This window comes from Anolis carolinensis, unplaced genomic scaffold (genome assembly GCF_035594765.1).
Source record: "Anolis carolinensis isolate JA03-04 unplaced genomic scaffold, rAnoCar3.1.pri scaffold_8, whole genome shotgun sequence".
Lineage (NCBI taxonomy): Eukaryota > Metazoa > Chordata > Lepidosauria > Squamata > Dactyloidae > Anolis > Anolis carolinensis.
The window spans coordinates 5,604,746-5,613,619 of NW_026943819.1; the positions used below are offsets into that span (position 1 = coordinate 5,604,746).

General features: G+C 37.4%; 1 long non-coding RNA gene across 2 annotated transcripts in view; it reads right to left on the reverse strand.

The window, feature by feature from the left end:
• LOC107983532 (uncharacterized) overlaps window positions 1-5,822 on the reverse strand; it is a 65,999-nt gene extending 60,177 nt beyond the window's left edge. The window contains exons 1-2 of one of the 2 annotated variants that reach the window (XR_010000466.1): window positions 5,604-5,822; window positions 4,770-4,943 (exon numbers count right to left, since the gene is read on the reverse strand). This is a non-coding gene — a long non-coding RNA (uncharacterized LOC107983532). Of the gene's footprint in view, window positions 1-4,769 lie in introns of both variants that reach the window. The other variant, XR_010000465.1, reaches the window with a different exon arrangement.
• Window positions 5,823-8,874: the final 3,052 nt, after the last annotated feature.

Sequence of the window (8,874 nt, forward strand, 5' to 3'; positions counted from 1 at the left end):
ACATGGTCTTGTCTGCAAGCTCTTGGCAGCCGACAAATAGTGAATTGACAGGAAGTAAAGAAAATTGTACTCAAGGCTGGTACTGGTCACTAGTACAAGAGATACTGTCCTCCATTTCTGATAGTTTAGAAACATTGCTCTAGAGCACTTTTTCTCAGGCCAACTGATGCAGAGGGCATTTTTTCCCTTCTCATGTACCAGTCACTGTTACATATTTGTAATGCTTCCTTCTTCCCAGAAAAATATCATACAATTACAATTAACAGCTCATGAACCACCATCAGTCCACAGATTTCCATTTTGACTAGTACTGCTCTGGATTGCATCTCTATATATTGTACAGTAACAAGGCCTAGTAATGGGCATAGCCAATGAATTGAGCATGCACTTGAATATATGCTCCACAATTCAAATATCCAAAGGTTCCAGATAGGGGAACGGCCTCTGTGTAAGCAATTAAATTACTTTTGCATGGCAACACTTGGCTGGGTTGCCCTGTTCATGTGCATTTCATTCACGTTGTACCCAACCTTTGCCAAAATTGTTAAATCAAATATAGACAAAAAATGGAGAGTGAGGTGACCTGGGTGAGCCTAGAATCCAGTTTTGTGGTCCTCTCAATAAACTACAAGAAAAGAGGGGAAGAAAGAGACAGGTAGTTCACCTCTGATTTTGAAATATTGTACTGAAATATTAGTACACAGGGACCCTGCAACCTACTTAAAAAGGAATTTCTACTTCTGGGTATTTTCAGAATTCACTTTTTTTTACCAGAGTCCAGGGGGATTTGTTGAGACTTGAAGTTCAAAAAAATGTCAAGCGAATATCTGGACCCAGAATAGCAGTTTGCCCACTCCTAATTTGAATAATAGCAGAGTAAGTATTAATCACCAACAAGACCTAGAGCCCTTCCACACAGCCATATAACCCAGAGTATCAAGGCAGAAAATCCAAAATATTTGTTTTGAACTGGATATCTAAATCTACACTGCCATATAATTAAGTTCAATGTGGATTTTACACAGCTATGTGGAAGGCCCCTAGACATAAGGATGTTTTCTTACTAACAGTTTTGTAACATCTTCAAGCCTGACACATTTGTGAATTATTTGTGGTTATTAAGTGTCTCATGCAATTGTTACAATAATAAATACAGTACTTTAAAGTGCTACAAGACATGGTTACTCTTTTGGTTTTGGTTTTGATCACATGGAAGTTACTTCCTCACAATCCCCATCCCTCACAAATGTTGCCTTTGCTATTTCTGCAATAAGAGCAATAAGAGTCTGAGTAAGGAGTTCTCCATTCTAGCACAAATCTGCATCTGTAGTTAGAAAAATCTGCCTTGATAGTCTCGGTTATATGGCTGTGTGGAAGGGCCCTCAGCTGGCTACTGCTGGAAGCAGAATGCTACAGAAAATTGTGAAAGCAGGTAGTGTTATACCAAACTGGTGCTCTCCTGTTATGTTGCAGTGTAATTCCCATAACCCCCCTCCACACACACACATTTCTACATTTTCATGAGTTTCATACTAAGGGCCCTTCCACAGAGCTGTGTAACCCAGAATATCAAGGCAGATAAACCACAATATCTGCTTTGAACTGGATTATCTGAGGCCACACTGCCATATAATCCAGTTCAATGTGGTTTTTATACATCAATGTGGAAGGGACTTAGGCTGTATAAGAGAACAAATAAGTGTCTTTCAATTATGTTTTTAAAAGATGTTATGTACAGCTCTTGACTCTTAATACATCTGGATCAGCAGCAGATGGTACAAATCGCTGCTCACCTGTATACCAACCCCAGTGAGGTTATGACTTATTTCACAGCAATCATCTGGCCCTTCTGTTGTTGGCATTAGACAAGTTTTCCTCAGAGAAGGGGCTTGTTTCCCATTCTACTTTTGTTTAGCTTTATTTAATACTAAATGTATGGTTATGTGAAGATGTATTTGCTAGTATTAAAAGTGCCACAGGAGCCTCTGTTATTTTTAATTAATAGTGGATATACTCCTCCCTTCCTCCTCCTGTCCAGCTGTTGCTGTCTGCATTTGCTGGCCTGTAAGCAGATCCTTGTGGAATTAGCCCATCAATTGCAAACTTATCCTAGGGGCCAGGAGAAGGAGAGGGGGACAGATGCCGACTGTGCTAAAGATAACTCCTTCTGGACTGGACAAAGATGGCGATGAAAGCTGGGGAAGGGCATTGTCTTTTCTTGATTCCTGCCTGCCTGGATTCAACCAACTGATGCTACAGCTTGGGGAAGTTGCTCTGTTTGGAATACAACTCCAAGAATCTTTGTAGCAACATAGCCTACTGTGATGCCAGTGGCCAAGCCAGCTGGGTATTCTAGGGAACATGGTTGCCAAAAGTAACGTTTTCAAGCTCATAAATACTTTAGGGAAGGTCCTGTCATCCTCATTTACAAGGCAGGGTGTTTGCAAACTCAGTAGTATAACCCTTTATTTCTGTTTCTGGCATTTCCAGGTAAATTTGGAAAAGGGTTCTATCTGCAGTCAGTGTCAATGGCTTCATTTAGAAGAAGGTATTTCCATTCTTCAATCTGCTGGAAGCATGTGTAGATTACAGTATTTATAATGCCAACAGAGTAACTGGTATGATATGTGAAATCACTGCTCTCTCTAGTGGTGGATGTAGGATTTTCACTTGCTGGCAAAACATAGGGAAAAATTACTGTGGTTGGGTTTTTGTTTAAATAGAACAGCAGGAAACATCAATTTGGATACTCTGTCAACTGGTCAGTGTATAATTTAATCCAAGTCAGGGAATGTGTGGTTCTCCAGATGTTGGACAAAAAATGTGTACCATTGCCCATACTGGCTAGGGCTGCCTAGTGTGACAACCCAGCAATATTTGAAGGGTTATTTTCATCCACCTGCCTTCCACATGCTTTACAGAAGGAATTTCTCCAATTTCTAGAGCAGATTGCTGAGGTGGATACACTTCACTCTGTTACTATACTTGTTAGACTACATGACTCCCTTTATTCATCATACCTCATTATCATTGTTTTCTTGGATGGCATTTAAAAGGGCACAATTCCTAGTGTTTCCAAATCACATGAAAAAACCCTACATTCATCAAAACATCAATTATGTTTCAAGCTGTTTCTTGTGTCTTTCACAGAATTTTTGCATTAACAACTTTCAAAAACCAGTCATTGCAGAGTCATTTTAAGAACATAGTGTGATGATCTCTGAAGGTTTCTAAGGAAACAATGGTTTACAGTATCTGTTCCCTGAGCAATTCCACTACAAAAAGATCAGTACAGACAGAAAACAATCCCTGAAAAACAAGATTAACCACCATGGATTGTTTCTTCTTCAACAATATACTTATAAAGAAGCACTGCCTTATATACTCATGCATATGTCAATCTCATGTAGATGTTGAGGACAGAGTTTGGTGTCAAAATTATGGATTTTGATATGACCTGCAGATAATTTATACACTGCGATATAAACCAGTTTTGAATCTAGATTATCTGCTTTGAACTGGATATGAGTCTGCCATATAATAATCCAGTTCAGCGAAGACAATCTGGATTCAGAAACTGGGTTATATTTATTTATTTATTTATTTGCTACATTTATATCCTGCTCTTCTCACCCCGAAGGGGACTCAGAGCAGCTTACAAATCAAATGTACATACAATATATTATTAGCATAGCACAATATAAGCATTAAATTACAATATTGTACTATATCATTATACTGTATTATTATTAGTAATATTACATGTAATCTATATATATAAAAGGGTAATGAAATTTTGGCCTAGGACAAAACAACAAAACTACACATCCCAGAAACACTAAACTTGGCAGCACAACCCCCCATCCATGCCTCTATGTTCATACAACAAAAAGAAAAGAAAAATAAAGCCCTAATTAGAGGGAGAGGAATAATTGTTTTTATCCAATTGCTGCCAGTTAGAAGGCTAAGCTCCGCCCACTTGGTCTCCTAGCAACCCTCTCAGCCCAGGGAACAGGCAGAGTTAGGCCTCACCTAGGCCTCTTCCACACTGTCTATAAAATACAAATTATCTGATTTTAACTGGATTATATGGCAGTGTAGACTCAAGGCCCTTCCACACAGCTATATAACCCATTTATAATGGACTTAATCTCAGGAGAAAACCTTTACCCTTTGCCTTAACTACCACCAATTCCTCAATACTTTATTCCTCATACCACCATACTTCGCCACAGCAACGCGTGGCTGGGCACAGCTAGTATATAATATATAATTAATATTATTATATTGTATTATTATTAGTATAATATTGTATTACATTATAATATTATTACCAATATTATATGTATATACAATATATTATATATTGATGAATTATTGTATATTATATTGTATATATAAAATTAGCATAGCATGTATGGCAGTGTAGATGGTGCCTCATATAATCCAGTTCATAGTAGATAATCTGGGTTCAGAAACTGGATTATATGGCAGAGCAGATCCATATACACTTTCCTGGTGTCCTCCCAAATTGCAGTTTATTTGTCTACACTTAATGTGGCACTGGCCTGATTAAAGCAACAAGCATAAGAGATAGGCATGCCTAAATGAGAGCTTCTAATTTCTTCGTTTTCAGTTTTTAAATTCACAGTCAGACTAAGAAAAACCAGCAATATCCATCAGCAACCTCAATAAAGATACTGATGTATAACAACATGAAATAAATAATATACCGCATATAATTTTAACAAAATCATAACATATCTTACCAGAGTAGGGAAGTCTGTCACAAGGTGCTTGGTGTGCCTGCTGAGTTCGGCTGAGTAACTTCACATATCCTTTGGTTCTCAGTTTAATCTCTGGAGCAACACAAAACAAGCTGGCTCTATCTTGTACATGACATTCCTTCAGGTTGAAAACTTGTTTGTTTGCACCAAGAGAGTCTGAGGGGGGTGGTGGTGGAAGGGAATCAAAAGGGTTAAGCTCTTTCTTATACAGTAGAGTCTCAGTTATCCAACATAAACTATTATAATATATTGTATATGCGTATAATATTAATAATATTATTTTGTAATACAATATAATACTAATAATACAATATAATAATATTAATTATATATTATATATTACATGTAATATTATTAATAATATTACAATATATAGATACAGTAAAATATGGTAATTTATTGCCAGTATTGTGCTACGGTAATAATATAATATTGTATGTAATAAATTTAATTTGTAAGCTGCTCTGAGTCCCCTTCGGGGTGAGAAGGGTGGGATGTAAATGTATTAAATAAATAAATAAATGGGCCAGCAAAACATTGAATAAGCGAAAATGTTGGATAATAAGGAGGGATTAAGGAAAAGCCTATTAAATGTTAAATTACGTTATGATTTTACTAATTGAGCACCAAAACATGTTTTACAACAAATCGATCGGAAAAAAAAAGTTCATTACACGGTAACGTTATGTAATAATTACTGTTTTTATGAATTTAGCACCAAAACATCACAATGTATTGAATACATTCACTACAAAAACATTGGCTACTAAAAAAATTGACTACAAATAAAGATAGAATTGCATAAAATGAACTTACAGTAACAACATTGTCAGAAATTAAATGTGTAAAAAGTTCAGTCCTTGCTGCCTAGAGAAACAGCTATGAATCCAGGTGGGAGGCAGACTGCATTGGATAATCCAGAATGTTGGATAAGCGAATGTTGGATAAGTAAGACTGTATTCGCATAAACATACATCATGAAGCTTAAGCACTTTAATTCGGACAATAGTTCAGGTATTGTCCCCCCCCCCCCCCCCCCCCGCGCCCTCAATTGTATCTGACACTACTGACATTTTCTTTGGCCCAGTTCCTTTTAGGAGCCAACCCAGGATTTTACCAAAGTATGTCTATTTTATGTGATCTTATTAGTTTTATAATCTATTCTATTGTTGATCGATTTGTTTTATTGTTGTGTTTTTACATTGTCTGTTTATATGGGGCTTGGCCCCATGTAAGCCACCCCGAGTCCCTTTGGGGAGATGGGGTGGGGTATAAAAATAAAATTGTTGTTGTTATTATTATTATTATTATTTTATTATGACACAGCAAACAAGATAGATATGCTGGATTTCATATCACAAAATCACAAGTCGAACACTTCCCAAGTGTCTAGGACTGTGTGATGTATTTTCGGATGATGCTCGCAGATCCCAGTAGGGTGGCCTTTTGCAGTTGACAGATCGTGATTTTGTCAATGTCTATTGTTTCCAAATGCCGGCTGAGATCTTTTGGCACGGCACCCAATGTGCCCATCACCACCGGGACCACCTGCACTGGTTTCTGCCAAAGTCTTTGAAGTTCAATCTTGAGGTCCTGATAGCGGCTGAGTTTTTCCTGTTGTTTTTCGTCAATGCGACTGTCACCTGGGATGGCGACATCAATGATCCAAACCTTTTTCCTTTTCCACAACTGTGATGTTGGTGTGTTGTGTTCCAGAACTTCGTCAGTCTGGATTTGGAAGTCCCACAGTATCTTTGCATGCTCATTTTCCAATATTTTTGCAGGTTTGTGATCCCACCAGTTCTTTGCTGCTGGGAAGTGGTACTTGAGGCATAAGTTCCAATGAATCCTTTGGGCCACATAGTTGTGCCTCTGTTTGTAGTCTGTCTGTGCAATTTTCTTACAGCAGCTGAGGATATGATCAATGGTTTCGTCAGTTTGCTTGCACAGTCTGCATTTTGGGTCATCAGCTGATTTTTTGATCTTGGCCTTAATGCATTTGTTCTGATGGCTTGCTCCTGGGCTGCAATTATTATTATTATTATTATTATTATTATTATTATTATTATTATTATTATTATTATTATGTAAGTGGCTGAGAAGGAAAAGGAAAGGGCCTGAGTTTGTTAGGAATGGTGGGAGTTGGAGTCCAAAACACCTGGAGGGCCCAAAGCTTGCCCAAGCCTGCTCTTGGGGGCTGAGCCCAAAAATTAAATTGAACTTCACCTTGGCTATGACAGAAAAACCTCTTTTTCGTCCTCATGCCTGTATTAAAAGTTTATTTTAATTTCATGGCTATTAGTTATACGGCCACCTTTATGAGTACTTTAACCAGTTATATCAACCTGGTGGCACAGTATGTTAAAGCACTGAGCTGCTGAACTTGCGGACCAAAAGGTCCCAGGTTCAAATCCCGGGAGCAGAATGAGCGTCCGCTGTTAGTCCCAGCTCCTGCCAACCTAGCAGTTCGAAAACATGGAAATGTGAGTACATCAATAGGTACTGCTCCGGTGGGAAGGTAATGGCGCTCCATGCAGTCATGCCGGCCACATGACTTGGAGATGTCTATGGACAACGCGGGCTCTTGGGCTTAGAAATGGAGATGAGCACCAACCCCCAGAGTCGGTCACAACTGGACTCAACTGAAACCTTTACCTTTACCTAAACAGGCTGGATGGCCATCTGTCAGAGATGCTTTGATTGTGCTTTCCCTGGCAGAAGGGGGTCTGTTATTCTATGATTCTAAATATTTTCATGTCCATTCATGGACACAGAAGGCTGGCTGTACTGACTTATGGTTGATATACAGTAGAGTCTCACTTATCCAACAGAAACGGGCCGGCAGAATGTTGGATAAGCGAATATGTTGGATAATAAGGACAGATTAAGGAGAAGCCTATTAAACACCAAATTAGGTTATGATTTTACAAATTAAGCACCAAAACATCATGTTATACAACAAATTTGACAGAAAAAGTACAGTAGAGTCTCACTTATCCAACATTCTGGATTATCCAACGCATTTTTGTAGTCAATGTTTTCAATACATCGTGATATTTTGGTGCTAAATTCGTAAATACAGTAATTACTACATAGCATTACTGCGTATTTAACTACCTTTTCTGTTAAATTTGTTGTATAACATGATGTTTTGGTGCTTAATTTGTAAAATCATAACCTAATTTGATGTTTAATAGGCTTTTCCTTAATTCCTTCTTATTATCCAACACATAATAATAATAATAATAATAATAATAATAATAATAATAATAATAACTTTATTTATACCCCGCCACCATCTCCCCAACGGGGACTCGGGGCGGCTTATATGGGGCCATGCCCAGAACAATACAATATAACAGCATATAAAAGAACAACACATCACAACACAGTGAACAATACAATAGATAATAATATACATTACAATGCAAAATCAAGGAAACAATAAAAACAAGGGCAGGCCACATGAACATTAAGTTAAAACTCGGGGTGAGAAAGACATAAGAATAAAACCACAAAGAACAGGGTCATAAGATAGTGGTGCAGTCTAGAGCAGGGGTCCCCAAACTAAGGCCCGGGGGCCGGATGCGGCCCTCCAAGGTCATTTACCTGGCCCCTGCCCTCAGTTTTATAATATAATATTTTTATATCATTTTTAATAATATAATATATTGTATATACATATAATATTGATAATAATTATAATGTTAGACAATATAATACTAATAATAATACCATATAATAATATTAATTATATGTTATATATTACATATAATATTACAGTATAGTGGTATAGTTCAATGTAGTAATATATAATGCTAATATTGTGCTATGCTAATAATATAATATATTGTATGTACATACAGCTGCTCTGAGTCCCCTTCAGGGTGAGGAGGGCAGGATATAAATGTAACAAATAAATATAGTAAATGAATAAATAAATAATTTTAGACTTAGGCTGCCCAAAGTCTGAAATAACTTGAAGGCACACAACAACAACAACAATCCTAATTAACTTGGCTATCTCATTGGCCAGAAGTAGGCCCACACTTCCCATTGAAATCCTGATAGGTTTATGTTGGTTACA